The following is a 21,226-nucleotide window of genomic DNA, read 5'->3' on the forward strand; positions in this document are numbered from 1 at the left end:
AGGAGCAGGAATGGTCCAATTTCCTTACACAAAAATGTAAACAGAAGTCACCCAGTGCTTAACTGAAACAATCGAAAGCAAACATTTCAAATAAGTTACATTTATTGGACATAGGCGATTGTCAATCACCATCAGTTGGTACGATTCAGTCACCAGTGCAAGAATTAGTCCCAGCAATAAATCTCTCCTATTACACAGCAGAGAATATAACAAACATAATAAATAAAGCCAAAAGCGATGGGGCCCTGGGCCGAATGGTATTCCGCAAACCACCTGTATATGATTCTGAATATTCAAGTACACATTTAGAGAATCTATACGCTGATGTAGAGATCAACAACCAAATTCCTGATAGCTGGCAGGGATCGATTATAACCCCCATTTATAAAGGAGGAGATAGAACTAACCCTTCTAACTACAGGCTAATTGCCCTAAAGGATGTAGAAGCTAAATATTTTGCCTCACTAATCCTTGTAGATCTGGTCAACTGGTCTGGGGAATGCAATTTTATCACAAATAATCAAACAGGCTTTAGAAAGGGGATTGGAACTGTCTCTAACATTTTATCAATCTCTCTGATAGCTGAAAAATGCAAGGGCAAGAAATAGGACCTGCAACTTTGTTTCGTAGATTTAAAAGCTGCTTTTGACAGCATGGACCGGAAACTATTGTGGGCAAAACTAAAAGCCGGGGACATACCGGAGAGAATATTAAGGGGTCGATTATTATTCTATACCGATACTTGGGTTCAAGTGAAACTTGGAGACGGTGCTAGAATTTCAAGAAAAGTGTATACCACCATTGGCCTGAAACAGGGGTGTGTGTTGGCCCCGCACCTGTTCAACTTATTCATATCAGATCTATATGGGAAGCTCGATGGAACCAATTCACATTCTACGCTTTTAGGCAAGTTACGACTCTCGCACCTTGCCTATGCAGACGACATTGTTCTCCTGAGTCTGACCAAGGTTGGCCTGACTAGGCTTTTAATGGAACGTTCTGAATTTCTGTCTAAAAACAAGCGGGGACTCAACTCGTCCAAAACAAAAACAATGCTTATTATTAACAGACTAGCCCCACAACACACAATCCGGCTAGAAGACAAATTACTGGAGAATGTATCCAGCTACAAGTATTTGGGATACTACATAGTTGATAATTTATCCCTTCATGACCAGAAAAATTACATGACACAGCAAGCGGGGGCCTTAATATTCGCCTTTAGGTCATTGGCAAAGAAGTTGGGGGGACCAACATTAGGGCCACTCTTGTTGACCATATCTGCCAAAGCACTTCCAACTTTATCTTATGCTAGTGCTGGTGTGCATGGGAAGGACGCGGAGACTTTGAATAATTTAATAACAAGAATTTATAAAAAAGGTTTTTCAACTCCCCATGACAGTCTCACCAGCACAAATGCGACTAGAATTTGGACTAAAGAACGAGTCACTGGGTAGACTTTTTACATATATAAAGGTGTAGTACCGGATAAAACAAAACGTGGAGGAAAACAGCCTCAACGAATCACTATGGATGGGATTGGAAAAGGATAAAAAAAATCGCAGGCCAACCAAGTAATGGATAGTGCGCTTAAGGCAACTTGTACTATTGACCTCTGGAATAAACATGCCTTTCCCAACATTCAACATTCAAGCTAACACTAAATAAAGCCGCAAAATGTCATTCGCTGATATTAGACAAAGGCATTTTTTCCCAATGATCCCACTCATGGACAGTGATTACAAAGTCCTGAAACCGGCGGCCTGCCTAGATTCTACGTTCTCTATCCACATTAAAAGACAATTGATGGCACTGCGGGTCGGGTAAATCCCTACTTTGGCTGAAGCACCGCACTGGAAGCAGATTGAGTTAATAAAATGCCGTCTTTGCGGCAGTCAAAAGGAAGACTTTATTCATCTCATATGTCATTGCAAGAAAATGCAACCAGCGTGAGTAACTTATTTAAGGAGAGCTTTTTTTGATAGAGGAATAAGCTCATGTGGGACTGCCATTATTAGAGGACTGGACACAACAGACTCCCAAATAAATTGTAAACTGACAAAGTTTTTGCGTGCTCATGACCAAGCACTGGAAGCAGCAGCACTTTAACGAGACAAATTTCAACAAGGGATGAAAGCTATTTCTACTGGCTAATATACTGAGGAGGAGAGGAAATAGGCAGTCATCGCCGATTACTTGCACTAAACACGCTCTATTTGTTAGGCCCGGGACTAAGAACTGACCGAAAGGAAGCAAATAATGGATCAATACCGATAATGTTTACTTTTGTTACATGACCTTTGTAAGTTCTCTTTCATGCTTAACTAGTAAAACAAGGAAGTAAGAGCAAGAAAAAATTTAATACGTATTATATCCCGATTTTATATGATGTCTTTTACACACTTATGATGAATTTTATTATGAAAAAAATCAATTGTTTAAAATGTTGTGATTGAAGGATGTTGTTTTATGTAAATTGTTACTGTTTTAATTAACTATACAATAAACTAAACCCCACTAGAAAAAATAAAACTTAACCCCATTATCTGAGTCACATTGTAAATATGGCGCAGTGTGGTGCATATTTTACGCTGCCACAGCGTCACAAAACCTGATGCAGTAGTGGCATAAAAAGCTCTTAAATAAGGCCTCAACAGTTTACCAGCAAGCCCCTGGCCGGCCCTCTGTCCCAGCCTTCTGGATATAGGAGTACTGGACATAGCAGCAACAACAAAATTATCCCATTTGTCTGGTAGAGGGGAAATAATTAATAAGCAGGGATGGCATCGGCATCACTTAATCTCTGCACACTAAAAGAACAAAAAATTCACATTACCTTGTGTAATGTAACTGACCCTTTTGTAACTCACTCCAATACCTTGGGTCAATCAAGTTTGCGCTCTATAAAAATTCGCCCAAAAATTAATCTGGTGTTGTGTAATGTCACGTACGCTCATGTAAAGAGCTCCAACATCTTCGGGTCCTGGTTTCCCATTATATAATGAAAAATGTCTCACAGTCCCTGGGAATCTGCCATGCATGTGCTTTAAAATTAGAGCCCTGAGAGGAAGAGGATGACGTCGAAGGTGTGAATGCTGCTCCCATTTGTCAGGTAGAGGGTAAATAATGAATAAACATGGGCAGCGTTTCCATCACTTTATCTCTGCACACCGAAAAACATTAAAATTAACATGATCATGTGTAATGTTTGCCACTTTTGAAATGTGCTTCAATACCTTTGGGTCAGTCAAGTTTGGGCTCCATAAAAATGCTGCAAAAATTTGATCTGGCGTTGTGTAATGTAACTAGTGCTCATGTAAGATGCTCCTTCGGGTTGCTTGAGTTCACATTATATAAATAGGCACCAGAGAAAACGTGATAGGAGTTACTAAAGCTTAGCCCTTAATTGTGCTGCAAGGCTAGGCTGCTTCAGGTCCGGTGACCGAGGCTCGCTAAAGCAACAAGCAGTGAGGCGCTAGAGGATTGGGGAAAATCCTCGCACTTTGAAGTTAAAGAAAATTAAAGAGACGATTTTGAAAACACCGTCTGAAGCATCTGACATTTAATCTCGGTGTCGGAACCGAACAGGGAAATTAAGTGATGGGCGCCGAAGCTGAAACCACTGAAGAGGAGAAAACAGTGACACGAGCAGGTATCAAAGAAAAAAATAGTCCCCAAATCAACACATAAACACAGAAGCGTATTGTTAACGGTAATTAGGCGGTGCTCTGTGAGAGGAAACTAAACACAAAAGGAGAGACAAAGAGGAAGGATTAACCACAAGCAAGCAAAAAAAACAATCGAAGGGACAAATAAAAAGACAAAGAGAGGACTGTAAGCCCACTGAGTGAAACAGCATGTCTCTAAGAGAAAGCTCATGCGCTGCCTACTCTCGGCCTAGTAAAGCAGTGAAGTGCTTTTCAATGGCAGAGACGTGACATCTCTTCTCCCTCAAGCCTCTATTCACCAGGCACCCTTCTCCAGAGTTTTCCACTGAAAACACTGCTTGCATCATTTGTTTACCAGGAAGCCCCCGGTCCGACCTCTGTCCCAGCCCCTAGGTTTAAGAGCACTGGAGGCAGCAACAAGAAAATACTCCCATTTGTCAGGTAAAGGGGAAATAATAAATAAACAGGGACGGCTTCGGCATCACTTAATCTCTGTGCACCTAAAAACAAACAAATTAACCTGACCTTGTGAAATGTAACTGGTGCTTTTGTAAAACTGAGTTTGTGATCTACAATAATGCCCCCAAACATGTATCTGACCTTGTATAATGTGACCAGCGCTCATGTAAACTAACCGTTGGCGGAGAGCTCCGCTCTGCCCGCGGAGTGTGAGGAGTTGTGCCTACTCCTCATTCCGCAGAGAACGCGGAGTAGGCACAACTCGGCACACTCTACAGCAGAGCGGAGTTGTCCAGCCCCCACCTCCAGCCCCCAGGAAAAATTACATTAAATATACTCTAAAGGTTAAAAAAATCAACACTTACCTTAACTGCGGCGTCCTCGGGCTGCCGTCCTCCTCTTCCTTGGTTTCACGACAATCTGTACGCTGGCGCATGCGCATTCCTTGCGAGAAATGCGCGTGCGCGCCCACATGTGCAGATCATCGTGAAACCGAGGAAGAGGAGGACGCAGCCCGGGGACGCCACAGTTGAGGTAAGTGTTGTTTTTTTTAACCTTTAAACTATATTTAATGTAATTCTTCCTAGGGGGGTGGAGGCGGGTGGTGGAGCCGAGCGGAGTTTCCACGGAGTGAACTCCGCATTGTGGCGCTCCGCCCAGGCTTAATGTAAACCACTCCAACACCTTTGGGGTGCTCAAGTTTACGTTATGTAATGTGGTACCTCATGGGGGTTATGACTCAAAGCAGACAGAGCCCGGGTGCTCGGTTCAAGGTGGTTGGAGCCTTTTTCTGTAAGTTAACAAGTCAATGTAGGACGCATAAAGGGGCTGTTTCCATTTTCGGGCATAATCCTCAGTCAACAGCTTAAATATCCTTCCACAGTTGAGTAACCTTTCTGAAAGCCCGAGTATGTCAAAGGTAGGATTCTGGCAACACTCACCCAATCTTGTAATTATTTCTCCAAACAAAGGATCCAGGGACTGTACCCACAGGTGGGAGTTAAGTTTAATGATGCCTGAGGAAATACCGTCTGACCCTTCACTGCTTCGATGCCACTAACTGAAGAAAGCGTGATACATCTCTCTGCCTCCCCCTTAACATGCAACCTCGTCAGCAGAGATTCAGAAGCTTCCTCTAACTTCATCTTTTGCCTTATACAATTCTGAGATGTAACTAACACAGGTTTCTTCGGGAATTAATTCTGCTGTAAGTTTTGTAGCTAGCCTGAGTATAGTGTTAGAAGTGCACCAGAAACCCCTTAGGTTATCAGTTCACAAGAAGATGATTGCCTTTGTCTAAAGGCTCTCCATTTTCCTCCTCCTGATTTGCTACATGTCTTTCCTAAAGGCTTTCCTATGTTGTCTTACCTGACTTTCTCTTACTACCCCTCCTGCTCTGTACAACTCTCATTTTTTCACATTAATCGCTGCTTTACCTGTGACTTTTCCAAACTTAAAGAGTAATTTCTGGCCCGACCCCTTTATATCCCTGTGGGTGCCACATCCCTTATAGAGAAAATCTTTTTTTCAAAAACCTGAACTGAGTGGTGTAAGAGGGAGTTGGATTGCACCTTCAGCAACTTTAACATCCCATTTTTATTATGACATTTTAGTTTGGAAGACCACACCATTCTAGGCTAATTTTTACAGCACTAGGGCTGACTATTGGGCCACATTTTCTGACTATTGGGCCACATTTCTCTTTGCTGAACCGCCCTAGACAGTTAAAGAACAAGAGGTTTATGGTCACCAACAGCAAGATCACCTACCAATAAATCCTTCACCACAACAAAGTACTCCCAGGAGATAATTCACCTCAATTCAGTATGGAGCTTAATGACAGCCTTTTCCCTAAGTCGAGTGACTATAGGCTGGATAGTTTCTAAACCTTTACCGTGTAGCAAATTCAGGAGGTGCTTGAAAGAGCTAAAACTGGATCTCCAATGGACCTGTGTCTACCCAGGATTATAGCCCTATTGCCAGTCAGCGTGTTCCTGCTGTAAGTCGGTTATTTGACAGTCAGGTCCTATTCCTCCAGCATGGACATCAGCACAGATTATACCAATCGAAAAAAAGAACAAAGTGCACCCATTAAATCTCTTGAAATACATACCAATCTTTCTACTCCCTCTGTTGGGGATGCCATTTGAAGACTTAATTAATAAACAGCTGACTAAGTATCTTGAAGTTTACCAGATCTTTGACGCCTTACAATCAGTTTTTAGAACCAAGCATAACACCAAATTGGCCCTGGTTGTTGTAACTTATATCATTAGGTGCTCCTTGGATGCAAATGTCCCATCCATGCTCATGCTCTTAGGCCTATCTGCTGCATTTGATATGGTGTCCCATGCCAAGCTACTCCTAGACCTACAAGGGATTGGGATTAGGGGTTTAGGCCCTAGCCTGGTTTTAGGACTTCTTGAAAGATGGAAGGCAATGCATCTCATTGTGAACCGCTAAATCCAAACCAAGGCAAGTTGATAAAGGGGTACCACAAGGGTCCTGTTTGAGCCCTACTTTGTTTAACATTTATGGGGCACCCCTAGAAAAAGTCATTAGAGGTTACAGGTGTGAAACCGTGTCTTACGCGGATGACACAATTGGTCAATTCTCTTGAGGGATACATTGACAAAACAAAGGCTCGCAATATTGCTGGTATGAAGGTGATTCCTATCTGGATGTTAGATAACTTTCTCCAGTTGACCCAGGTAAAATCGAAATTATTCTGTTTGGGAAAGCCCAAGACCTGTGGTCTTCAGACTGGTGGCCTCCGCAGTTAGGCAAGGCCCCTTCTCCCAGTATGGTAGCAGAAAACCTCAGAGTTAAGGTTGATCAGGTACTCAATGTGAAGAAGCAGGTTCTATCCACCACATGCATTTGCTTTTCTACTTTATGCCTACTAAAGAAAGCCCTGCCGTTTCTCCCTCTGATAGCCAGAAAGACCTTGGTACAGGTTCTTGTTGTAAGTATGGAAATGCACTATTGGCTTCTGTCAACGATTCTTTATAGCCAAACTACAAGTTGTGCAAAATACGGTTGCAAGGCTGATCTGTAACCAGCTTCCTGGAACTCCCTCGGCTCCTCTTCTAAAATCTTTGCACTGGTTGCCAGTAAAGAAAAGTGTTACTTTTCAAAATCTGCTGCGTAACCTATAAAGCGCTTCCGGGAAAAGGATCCCAGTATCGTTGTCAGAAACTCAAGCACAATCTATCCACTAGAAATCTACGTTCCAGTGATAAAGTGCTGCTTGTGATTCCTCGCATTCGTTGGTGTGGTGGCAGAGCCTTTTCTTATGTGGCTCCCCCCATATGGAACAGTTTGGCTTTCTCTCTTCAAACTTGCCCTAACTACACAAACTTCAGGAAATCATTAATAACAGTAATGTTCTAGATCGCAAACTCAGGTTTGAGCTGACTGAGCACTGAGATACCCCCATAGGGGTGATTCATGCATGCTATCAGATTCTATCAATAATAATGATAATTAATAATTGCATAATCAATGAAAGACATTTTCCTCCAATTATCAAACGTCGACTGAAAAGGCCTGTAAAATGAGGTTCTTAATTGCCTACCAGACCCCTCTTCCCCTGACTCCCAAAGACGTAGCAGGGAATGTTCAATGCAATTTCTTTTTCCCTTTGGCTAACATTTCTCACCTGGTTAGGAGGGATCTTTACATTTAGGTCACTCAGTATAATAATAGGCACATAGGGGAGTTACAATTAAATGTTATCCTATAATAGTGCCACCTCTTTAAGTTGCTTTTCTTTGTTTTGTTTTTGAGGGAAGTATAAATTGATAAGTATCAAGTCAGGCCCCCCCCAATGGCCCTACTTGTATATCGCAGTTGAAGGAAGCCCAGAGACAGATAATACTAGAACGTTAGGATGGAATTTAGGAGGAACAGATACAGCAATTTCAGCATTGGAAGCCTCCAACGTGGAATATATATCCGTGATTTTAGTGCGGAAGAAATCCGCCATTCTACCACAAAGTTCTTGGGAAAGATCTGACGAAACAGCGACAGGGGGGGAAATAAGAGAGTTGATAACATTAAAAAGCTCTCTAGGAGATTTAATCGATTCAGTTACCTATGAATAGTACAATCTTTTTTCCTCAGTAATGGATGCTTTATATTTCCACAGGCGCTGTTTATGTAGCTCTCTGCCTGCCCGCACCAGATCTATACGCCATATCCTTTCCTGCTTACGGCAAGATTGCCTCAGCTTTCTGAGTCAATCAGAAAACCATGGAGCGGAGGGCTTTTTCCTCGCTACATAATGTTTTTTAACGGGCGCTAAAGTATCCATGGCTCTTAACAGCCATTTAGAAAGTTCAGCTGCTGCTAAATTTGCATCTGGATGCCCAGAAAAATGAAAGTTCATAAAATGATTCGCAAGAGCCTCCTTACTGACAAGATTTCTCTTTTCCTCCCTTACCCTTTTATCAGCTAAGGCAGTGCCTAATGCTGAGGTCTGGAGTTTAAAGGGGATGGCATAATGATCTGACCATGAGAGAGGTATAGGCATCTAATATGTGTCCCGCCACGAGGGTGGGGCTTGTGACCAACTGCGAAAATCCACAACAGCCTAAGGTTTCCAGAAGGGTTTGAGTATCTTTACATAGTGTTTTGTCCAGATAAAAGTTAAAATCACCCAACAAAGTAAAATTAGGTCTTGCCAGGTAGGGTTCTAGGAGATTACTAAAGTCCTGGCTGAAGGAAGATCTGGATCCGGGTTGTCGGTAAGATAAGATACCAGAAAAACTTTCAGTGGGATGAGTATTTATTGAAAAATATAATGCCTGGTAGTGGTCAGAGTGTATTAAGTGGCTCGGTGCGGCAGGTATAAACATTCCTATGAAGAATGCCCAGCCCCCTTCCCATTTTGCCTACCCTATTCAGTTTAGCTTGAGGGTTCTCTATGTGAACCACCTCAAACCACACTTTGAGAGGTCTGAGGTGACCATGCTCTTGGCTACAGATGATGGGCGGAAGAGGAGAATGAACCTCTTACTGGCCAAGGAGAAGGATGGGTCACTGGATGGGTGTACCTCTTGCCCACCCTCACCCCAGAACAGCAGAGGGACAGTCACCAGGTATTGGGTCAGTTCGCCTCCCTGTTCTCCCTGACCCCAGGAGTCACCCATTGCTGTGTCCATGATGTGGACACTGGAGACATTCTGCCTGTAAAAAAAACATTTTACAGGGTAGCTGATAAGGTCAGGGCCAGCATCAAGGAGGAGGTTTCCAAGATGCTGGCGCTAGGTGAGCCATCCAGCAGCCCCTGGGCCAGCCCCGTGGTCCTTTTGCCAAAAGCTTCTGCGACAGGTGCCACCCCCGAACTTCGGTTCTTTGTGGATTACCGGGGTCTCAATGCGGTCACTAAGACTGACGCGCACCCCATCCCCAGAGCTGATGAGCTTGTGGATCGGCTGGGAGCTGCCCGTTACCTCAGTACTTTTGAAATGACATCTGGGTACTGGCAGATTGCCTTGACCGAGGGGGCTAAGGAGAGGTCAGCATTCTCAACACCAGAGGGGCACTACCAGTTCAGGGTTATGCCTTTTGGGTTGAAGAACACCCCTGTCACCTTCCAGAGACTGGTTAACCAGGTGCTGAGTGGGCTGGAGGAATTCAGCGCTGCTTACATGAACGACATTGCAGTGTTCAGCTCCAGTTGGGAGGAACAAGTGCAGCACCTCTGTGAAGCATTGAAGGCCTTGCAGAGGGCGGGCCTAACTATCATGGCAAGTAAGTGCCAGATAGGGCAGGGTTTTGTGGTGGCCAGGTGGCGCCCCTACAGGCGAAGATTGATACCATCCTGGCTTGGGAACCCCCGAAGACCCAGACAGGAGTGAGGGCCTTTCTAGGACTCACTGGGTATTACAGATGGTTCGTGAAGGGGTATGGCACCCTCATTGCCCCCTTGACAGAACTGACATCCAAGAAACAGCCCAAGAAGGTGGTCTGGGCTGATGCCTGCCAGACCGCCTTTGATGCCCTGAAAACTGCCATGTGCACTGCACCCGTGTTACGGGTGCCGGATTTCTCCAGAGAGTTCGTAGTGCAGACAGATGCTTTAGAGCATGGGGTGGGAGCAGTACTCTCACAATGGAACAATGAGGTTTTGGACCAACCCGTAGCTTTCATTAGCAGAAGGCTACTTCCCAGGGAACAGAGGTGGAGTGCAATTGAAAGGGAAGCTTTTGCTGTGATCTGGGCACTGAGGAAGCTGAGGCCCTACTTGTTTGGGACCCACTTCTTGGTTCAGACAGACCCGACCCCTCAGATGGTTGATGCAGATGAGGGATGAGAACCCCAAGCTGTTGAGGTGGTTCCATCTCCCTACAGGGGATGGACTTCACGGTGGAACACCATCCAGGAACAGAACACGCCAATGCTGATGGAATGTCCAGATTTTTTTGCCTTAGTGATGAGAACTCCCATGAGGGTGGGCAGTTCCCCCCACTTTTTGGCTGGAGAGGACGCGTGTTAGACCTGGCATATTTTGGCGTGATTACCCCTGGCTTTTTGCCTCTGCCTCCTTTGCTTTTAGATGCTTTGGGTTCTTTGCCACTGCTGATCAGTGTCATAGTAGAAGTGTTCCATGTGTAAAGTGTAATGGTAATTTGTTGACCATGATTGGTATGTTTGCCTTACTAGTAAAGTCCCTAGTGATGTGCACTGTGTGTGCCAGGGCTAGTAATGCAAAGGTGCGCGGAGAAGGGTACTCAGGCATGCAGTGTAGGGCCTGCGCGCAGTTTGCTAAATTAGCATGTTGTCCTGACAAGTGCAACCACTTGTCAGGCCTTACTTTCCCTTTTGCATACACAGTGGGCACCCCTGTGGTTGGTCCCAGGTAACCCCTGAGCAGGGTGCAGTGTAAGTAAAAGGCAGGACATATACTGAGGTGTGTGCTATGCCCTGACAGTGAAAAGCACTCCATTTTGTTTTCACTGGTGAAAGGCCACCCTGCCCATAGGACAGAATGAGAGAAAGTGGTTGAGTTTTGTGCTTTAAGCATTTCTGTGTGGCACTGCTGAATGTGGATTGACTGTCTGGATCTGAGAGGTGAGAGGAGCTGGGGGAGGTCTTGACCCAGGGAGGGGTTGAGATGACACCAGGATGACTGGCATCTGGAGAGTAGGCGCTGGAGAATCCCCAGGTGGTGAAGAGGCCTGGGCTGCTGCTATAAAACAATTGACCCGTCTCCTGCTGAGTGATTAAGGATCCAGACCCCCAATATCAAAGGGATAAAGGAAACACTGGGAGGAAGACACCCAGAACTGATTTAGGCAGGGGTCAGGGACCCCTGAAGCGCAAACAAACTTCAAAGACATTTAGGGGTATAACTATGAGAGCTGAGACCCCTGAATGTTGGAGTGGAATAGAAATGGATTGAGACTGAAAAGGCTTGGACCCATTTCGTGGTCAAGAGGAATCTCTGCTAAGGAAGAAACAACTGAAGAGACTGCTGGGGAAGAACTGACCCGTGCTTCGTGATCTGGGGCTGTTCTGCAGTTTGCTGTTTTAACCAAGGAAGAGGCTGTTTGGACTGTGTTTTGGGCGCTGAGTCCCCCCGCTTGACGAAGACTGTGCTTTGTGCTGTGTCTTGTAAACCCAAGGGCCCGAGGTGAGCTGGATCCCTGTTTGGAAACACAGGAACATAAAGGTTTCCGGAGAAGTTTCAAGCGACCCGGTGGGCGCGTCTTGTGGCAGCTTAAGACCCTCGGAAGGTGTGCCCTGTGATCTTGGCACACGGATGAGGACTGAGACTCGGAAGTGATGGGTGCGTGTCGTGGTGCACAGGAGGCATTGGTGAAGAGCACCTGGTCATCGAGTGCACCAGAGGAGAAGTAAGGCTCGGACACGGTGAGCGTGTCGGGGTGCAGCCGAATGCGTTGGTGAAGAGCACCTGGATATCGGGACACCGGAGTTGGAGTAAGCCTCAGTGAAGCAGTGTGCGTGCTTTGGTGCAACCTGGGACTGCGGAGGTGATCAGCTGATCATCATGTTCACCGGAAGAAAGTGAGTCTTTTCAGCGCGGTGTGTGTGTCTTGGTTCCATTTGAGACCGCAGGAAGGAGTGCCTGGTGAACATGCACTCAGAGTCGACGTGAAGTCCCATCAGCGTTGTGTGTGTGGCTTCGTGCCAGAGGAGACCCTGAGGGTGCTATGGTGAACAAACACACTGAGTAATGTAATCTCAGGGGCATGGGGTACGTGTGCCCTGCGGCCACCTGAGACATTCCTAACAGTTGCATCCCGGACCGGCAGCCCCGGAGGAGCTGAGCTGCCAGGCCGAGCCACTGAGGCCCATTGACAAAGTTCTGCACGGAAGGCCCAGTTCTCTGACAGAGGAGAGGAGAGTGGGGTCGCGCCCCCACGTAACGTTGATCACTAGCTGGGCGGGGTGCGGGCTCGGAGGGACACTCTCTTGACCTCTCATTCCTGCTGGTGACATGAGCCTTTGTTTCGGCTCAGATTGGGGCCCGTACTGACCGCAGGAGTGGCAGTACTGGGACCCGAGTGAGAAGCCGTACTTTCTGTCATTGTTGATGCATGTGGGGGGCAACTGTTATCGAAGAGGCTGATTGTCCTAATACACATTGCCAATATTGCTGCTAACGAACTGCCAGACTTTCTTATGATGCCTGACATTATTTCTGCATAACGAAGTACACGATTGTAGCACTACGCATTGCATTATTTCTCCATTGCAAAGTACAGGATTGTAGCGGCCTGCATTGCATTATTCCTTCATTGTAAAGTACATGAATGTAGCTACGCATTGCATTATTCCTTAATTGCAAAGTACATGATTGTAGCGGCGCGCATTGACTTAATTCCTCATTGCAAAGTTCGTGAGACGCATTGCCTGATTCTTTTATTGCGCAATACATGATTGTAGCGGTACGCATTGCATTATTTCTCCCATTGCAAGGTACCGGGTTGTATCGGTAAGCATTGTATTATTTATATAACTTAGGGAATGCAAACCACAGAGCAGCCCGCCGCACCCGCAAAGCTGCCGCAGCAGGCACAAATTTAAATGATAATAACCTTGAGTTATTAGTATTTTATTTTTCCTTTATTTCACTGCTGTAAAGCAGTGGGGCGACACACCTCCACCTTAGCGGAGGAGCTGCCACTGAGGCAGTGTCCCTCCATATTTGAGGAACTATGACTCTCATTGAAGATATTTCTTTTGCATTCTGTGAAAGCGGGGCCTTCTCCTCAAGTCCTTCACCCAATTTAGGAGGCAAGATTTGTGCCAGAAACAACAGAATAGAGGAGGATTCTTCTCTGGGCTAAGCATAGCTCAAAATGATTTCCGAATAGCTGACTACCTCTTTCTGGATGTCATTTTCTGCTTAATTGCGGTAGGTGAATTCCTCCTTCCCTCCCAAGTGTGGAGTCTCGGCTCGAGTGCAGAGGTAAAAAAAACAATGTTCTAAGAAAAATTACTACATAACAAAAGGTTGGAGGTAGGCACAAAGATAAATACAGTTTCTGGAGAAGTGAGGTCACATTTTGTACTAATGAACAATTCTTTTACATTGCATCACATACAGTATGCAAAGTGGACAGAGTTGACTCAGGATTTTAATCATTGACAATTTATTATCAGGTGAGTGTCTGATAAGTTTCAGCGCTCCGTCCATCATCTCCTTGCATTTGCTTTGTTCGCCATAAGTTGGCAGGGTATGCCCAGATGTGGGTCCCTTGCTCACTTTGCCACTGAGGGAAGACCTGGCTTGGCAGTTCGGGCAGGACTGTGCCCATGAGGCACAGGGTCATGACTGATTCGCATATAGCTGTGTCTGAACTGGGGCGGCGAAGTGAACTAAAGAACGATGAGGGATTAAACCCAGATCTGTGACTGGGGGTGAGTGTCTGATAAAGTTTCAGCGCTCCATCCATCATCTCCTTGTGTTTGCTTTGTTCGCCCTAAGTTGGCAGGGTATGCCTACTGCTCACTTTGACACTGGATTCAAGCTAGCCTGGCTAATGAGGGCTGTTAGCTCGAAACCGTTCCCAGGATGCTTGTTTCCGGTCCAGGGAAGACCTGGCTTGGCAGTTCGGGCTGGACTGTGCCCATGAGGCACAGGGTCATGACTCATTTGCATATAGCTGTGTCTGAACTGGGGTGTCGAAGTGAGCTAAAGAACGATGATGGATTAAACCCAGATCTGTGACTGGGGGTGAGTGTCTGATAAGTTTCAGCGCTCCGTCCATCATCTCCTTGTGTTCAGTTTGTTAGACGTTCAACATTCATCATTGTCAAAAGACTGTACAATCACATAAAGGCAGTAAACCATCTTGCAGCTTAAGCCAAAACAGAGTTGACCAGCGATTATTCACCTGCATGTTCCAGGAAACAACCCAGTTCCCTGGTTATGAACGTATGAAAGGTTAACATCTAATTGTAAGCCCCATCTTATGGCAATGTTCTGCAACACGAAACAGGCTACAATAATCGTGAACAGAACTTAAGATGAGTACACCAACGCCCTCCCTCACCCCCATCTATTCTGTGCAGTCAAGACATCTGAATCTTGACTCCAGGAATCCAAAAGAAGGTTCAATAACTGCTGTTCACTTGTGAATGTATGCATGCCCTGTTGTACCTTTTCTGAGAAACTGAGGTTGAACGATGGAAGGGTGTGAAGAGATGGGGAGAGTGAGCATAACCAACAAAAGTATTATTTAAAGGCCACTCTATTCTATTGTAAGTATATTATGCATCCCTAACGACAAGTTGTGTGTGGCCAGCCCTTTAGGGGGAGATATTCCATGACACTGAAATAACCAGGAATGGTACGACATGCAAGAGGTGAATAACAAAAAATAAATCTAGTGTCTGAGCTGCCAAGAAAGGCAGCATTCACATCTGTGAAGCAGCCCACAACATCACAGACACCCTCTTCATTGACAGAGTGCCAGCAGTGTCTACTACAGAAATGGTGTATCTATGTAGTGAGGTGGCTGAAGTGCCACGTGGGTCCTGCTTATGGCACCAAATGCACAAGGTAAGTGGGAAACCAAATCAAAATGCTGAGCCATCCTTTGCTGTTCAGCAAGTTTCTGTGACATGTCAATAAACTTGTACATTCTTCTGTGGATGCTTCTCTGAGCCTGATGCAAGCATTGGGACGGGCATGTCTTTGAGATACTAACAGTGTTAGAGCACCCTCTCTGGAAAGATCCACCAGTAAAAAAATCTAGTACAGCTACTACTTTCACATAAGCAGGGATCGTGTGGGAGTAGCTTATAACTGAATCCAAATCCTGCTCCCAATCAGTAACCATGCCCAAGGTGACATTAGATGGGAAGCAGTATCTAGAAATGCCAGCTTCTCTGACATCCCAAAGATGTTGCCCCTTTACCTACAAATTCTATCTGTTCTCCTCCTCTTCAAACATTATTCCTTGAAAGAAGGGACACACTCAGAAAAACATTCCACAACATATTGCAAGCTAGAAAGAGTTTGGTTGTGAAAGATCCATCTCATGTGCTCAGACTGTCTGTGATTGGTTGATGGTGTAATGCAAATCTGGTGTAGATGAGTGGTGAAGCTGAGAAAAAACATTAATTACATTACCAGGTATGTTGCAAGTGTTGGAAACAGTGTTAGATATATGCGTTCAGGATTTGTAATGTTTACTTTAAGAGATAGACTTAAAAAACATATTCCGAATATGCCGTCACAATTTGGTATTGAGTTAAAAATTGTGTATTAGAGGTTTTAATACTAAGGTGCTCATTTACAAGCTCATTGAGCCACCGGTGTATCACTTTTTTGGGCGCACTGGTGGCGCAGTCTGCCTGCTCATATTTGGAGGCCACATAAAGCCACCCTGCGTGGCTTTTCATGGCCTTGTAAATATGGGCCCCTTTCATGCATTATTCTGCGTGAAAGGGAGGTTCCATGGGTGTTCCTGTCGATGCTCACACACAACATCCATGGAATCTGATGCATTTCCAGTTTTATAAGGTGCCATAAACCTGGGAATGCATCAGATTCCTACGCCTCCCCGGGAGAGGCATAAGGGAGGCACAAAGGAAGAGAAATACCTTATGTTTCCTAGTTTTTCCTTTTTCTATGTGAAACACCTCTTGTGTCCCTTCCTGCACAAAAAAAATCACCCTTACAACACAGACAACCCTGCACCACAGTACAAGGTTGCCTGCTTTGGTGCATGGCAGCTTATTGTGCACCAGTGCAGGGGAAAAGGACAGGAATGCACCGTATCTTGTAGATTTGGTACATTCCTGCCCTTTTCTTTTGACGTTCGGCAGCGCAGCAGTAATGCTTGCTGTGCTGCCCTACGTCAAACTATTATAAATGAGGCACAAGTTTGTGAATAGCATTTTAACCCCTTGAGTGCCCCGCCCTTTCCACGCCCTGTGCTGGGCGTTTCATTAGCGGGCGGGGCTCATGACCAGATAGTCTCGTCATGGGCACAGCGCAACCGCGGCCCATGACGAGACCATCTCGTCATGGGCACTCAAGGGGTTAAGTAAGTTTTGTAGTGCTATTAAATGTATTACAAAGTGCAGTGTGAGGATCAGGCCCTTCATGTTAACTATAGTGCACCTATTTCTAGTTAAAATCTTGACTAGATTTTCAGGTTGTGTTAAGTCCTATCATTCATGTGAAAAGCAATGCAAAAGGAAAACTGTAGGTAATTGACAATGACATAAGAGAAAAGAGTAATAATAGCCTTCTCTTATCTTTATTACAAAAGAGCTGCCACCCTTGAGAACCCTCATATACAAATCCCTTTTTCTGTCATTATTGAGCATAATCTTGAGCTCAGCAGCATCGACTTGAAAGAGAGTGGGTTCTACATAATTTCTGTAGCAACATTAGGTTGGTGGTAACTTGAGCCTAATACTCAGAGCCTCATTTACACTCTGCTGTAGTGCTAAAAAATAGGGAAATTATGAGGGAAAAGGGCATTCAGGCTTCATACTTTTTCCTCATATTTAACCCCTTCGCTGCTAGGCCTTTTTCCCCCCGGTGCTAAGCCTTTTTTGCGCTATTGAGGGTAGTGCGCACTTAGGCCCCTGTAAGGTTTTGACCACATAAGGTATCCACGCCAAACTTGCGTCCTTTTCTTCCAGCATCATGGGGATTCTAAAGGTACCCAGGGTTTGTGGATTCCCCTGGCAGGATCCCAGAAATTAGCCAAAATACAGCAAAATCTTTTTTGGGGGGGGGGGGAAATCGGAAAATCGGAATGCAAATGAAAGCGTCTGGGTTTTTCTCTGCAAATGGTATCAAAAAAGGGTTTGTGGGGCTGAAATCACCATTTTCACAGCTTTTAGGGAATGACAGATTTTTGTCAGAAAACCAACATTTTTTACACAGTTTTGGCATTTGTCTGGGACATAGCCTATTTTTGCTATTTTTGGTGCTTTCAACCTCCTTCCAGTTAATGGTAGAAATGGGTCTGAAAGCAATAATGGATCCTGGAGAGCTATACATTTTTGAAAAGTAGACAAAATTCTGAATTCAGCAAGGGGTCATTTGTGTAGATCCATCAAGGTTTCTTTATAGAAACTAACAGCTAAATATAGGAAAATATGAAAATTATTTGAAAATAACAGCCTTTTGTGTCAACGTTTTACCTGTAACTTCTTCTAATTATGACAGCTCTTTGAAAGCAATATACCGTTACATCCGCTGGAACTTCCTGGTTGTGGGGATATATAGGACTTGTAGGTTCACCAAGAACCCGACGAACCCAGAGTCAAAAACTGAGCAGCAATTTGCAATGGTTTTTTATTATGTTCCAGGTATATAGCAATTATTGTGGGAAAATGTATACATGGAAAAATCGGTATGAAAGACACCTATGTATGTCTGAAATGGGAACAAATTATGGAGTTTAGAAACAGTACATATTTGCACATTTTGGAAATTGGGAATACTCATACTAGCATGAGAATTATCGGTCATTTTTCAACATTTTACACAAAGTCTTTCATTTGGAAGGCAGAAATGCATTAAAAATCAATAGGTAATAACAGTTGCTTTACAAATCTGAATTACCCCAAGTCTCCCAATAAAAATGGTACTTCACTTGTGTCGGTAGGCATAGTGCCCACGACAGGAAATGGCTCAAAACCCAACGTGAACACACCACATTTTCACAATGAAAATGTACCCTTTTTTTGCGAAGTGTCTAGCTATAGTTTTTTAACACTAGCTCTGCCGGCACCTAGTGAAATGTTGCAAACCTATACATTTTTGAAAACTAGACACCCAGGGGAATTCAGTATGGGGTGACTTGACTGCCTCCCACCAGGGTCTGTTACCCAGAATCCCTTGCAACCCTAAAAAATTGTCCAAAAAAGCACATTTTCCCCACATTTCTGTGGTGGAAAGTTCTGGAATCTGCGTGGATCCACAAATTTCCACCTACCCCGCATTCCCCAAAGTCTTACGAGAAAAATGGTACCTCACTTGTGCGGGTCGGCCTAGTGCCCGCGAGAGGAAATGGTGCAAAACGCAACGTGGTCACACCTCAATTTCGTAGTGAAAAATGACCCTTTTTTGGCAAAGTGCCTAGCTGTAGTTTTTGAACCCTAGCTCTGCATGCACCTTGGGAAACCTAGCAAACCTATACATTTTTGTAAACTAGACACCCAGGGGAATCCAGGATGGGGTGACTTGACTTCCTCCCACCAGGGTCTGTTACCCAGAATCCCTTGCAAACCTAAGAAATTGTCAAAAAAACACATTTTACCCACATTTTTGTGGTGGAAAGTTCCGGAATCTGCGTGGATCCACAACTTTTCACCCACCCCGCGTTCCCCAAACTCTTACGAGAAAAATGGTACCTCACTTGTGCGGGTCGGCCTAGTGCCCGTGACAGGAAACGGCACAAAACGCAACGTGGTCACACCTCAATTTCGCAGTGAAAAATGCCCCTTTTTTGGCAAAGTGCCTAGCTCTACTTTTTTAACCCTAGCTCTGCGGGCACCTTGAGAAACCTAGCAAACTTATACATTTCTGAAAACTAGACACCCGTTGACTTCCTGGGAGGTATGGCTTGCGTGGATCCCCCAATGTTTCCTTACCCAGAATCCCCTGCAAACCTCAATTTTAGCTGAAAAAATCACATTTTTCACACATTTTTGTGTGGGAAAGTTGTGGCATCAGTGGGCTCACACAAATTTCCCACCACCCAGCGTTGGGTATATTTGAAACAAATTTCAAAATAACCCCAGTACAGCTTACGCTTTTTATTCGGTACCCCAGGTACCCCAAGAATAAAATTTCAAAACAGGGGTATACCTGTAGGTATTTTTAATATCTATTAACGAACTGGTTCCCTGCATAACCAGAGAAAATTAATATAAGAACTCCCATTACATCTTTTGGTCGAGTCCGCCTAGGTAGTACCATCTTACCTGGGTGTGGAAAGACGCCAATGATGAAGCATGTCACTATTAGTGAGTGAGACGTCTTTTCCAATATCTGTGGATATCCCATCACGTCCCAGGGTTATGCCTAATTGACACCACATGCTAATAGGACTATTTGGGTCAACTCATACTTGACTCAAAGCACCTAGTGAACCAGAATCAGGAACATAGGTCCCTGCAGTTGCTTCTGTGATTATCGATGTATGGGAGAGTGCAACTGCCTTGCTTCTCTCACTCTCTTCAGTGTTACAAGATCTTTCAATCGAGCCACATCCTCCACGACTCCAACTCTAGGAACACTTGCCTGTTCCACAACAACAAGGCTGCCTATCACAGATTGCTGAAACTGAACAAAAGTCAACTTTGATGCAGGAGAACACTCCTTGAACACAACAAAAGCATTGAAAGTTGCTAAATTAAAGAGATGGATGGCCAACTTCTTATACCAAACGTAAGCCTTACGAATAGCAGTGTAAGGTTCCAACCTCTGATCTACTCTGTCAACACCACCCATGTGCTTATTGTAGTCTAAAATGCACACAGGTTTGCGCACTTCAGAAATCTGACCCCAAACAGCCACAGGTGAAGTACTCTCATCATGGATGTTAGTCAGCATGTACACAACCCTCCTGTCCACAAATTTCACAGCTAGTAGTTCATCCCTACGCAAGGAACTGCACTGTCCCCTCTGAAGTTTTCTGCAGACAAGCTCCTTTGGATAACCTTTACGGTTAGATCGGATTGTGCCACAAGCAAAAGCGTCCACTTTGAACAATTCCTTAAACAATTGCACAGTGAGTGTAGAAGTTATCAAGGTACAAATGGTGGCCTCTGTTAAACAGTCCTCTAGCAAGATCCCACACAATTTTCTCAGAAACTGCAAAAGTGGACGGACAACCAGGGGGGTCAATAGTGGAATCCCTACCAGTGTACACACGGAAATTAAAAACATATCCTGTCCTACTCTCAGACAACATATACAGCTTAATTCCATAGCGTGCCCTATTGCTAGGGATGTACTGCCTAAAAACCAAATGGCCCTTGAACAAGACCAAAGACTCATCAATAGATATTTCTTTCCCTGGCGAATAGATCTCTGAAAATCGATCTACAAAGTGATCAAGAGCAGGCCGAATCTTAAAAAGACGGTCACAGTTAGGGTGATCTCGTGGCAACGCCAAAGAATTATCAACAAAATGCAGCATCCATAGCAAAAGCAAATACCGATCACGAGTCATAACTGCAGGAAATATGGCCGTTGCCATCAAGGGACTGGTAGACCAATATGAAGCCATGGACGGCTTCCTTATCAAACCCATCAATAATAAAGTCAAACCCCAAAACTTCTTCATCTCTTCCAAATTTGTGGGAGTCAACCGGGTAGCTCTAGAGTGGGGCCTAAGTTTGTCACTGTTGTCCCTCAAAAACTGTTCAGCATACAAATTGGTTTGCTCAACAATCTCACCCAAAAATACATCATCCATAAACAACTGAAAAAACTGTATAGGCAAAAAAAATTCACAATCCACTCTACACCCTGCATGACCACTAAAGGCAGGCAACACCGGCTGTACCATGTTTGGATCAACCCAGACTCCAGCACTTCCAGTAGGAAGCCTAGCAGCCTCAGGCTGCAATCCAGATGCCTCTTG

Source organism: Triturus cristatus, chromosome 7 (assembly GCF_964204655.1).
Source record: "Triturus cristatus chromosome 7, aTriCri1.1, whole genome shotgun sequence".
Classification (NCBI taxonomy): domain Eukaryota; kingdom Metazoa; phylum Chordata; class Amphibia; order Caudata; family Salamandridae; genus Triturus; species Triturus cristatus.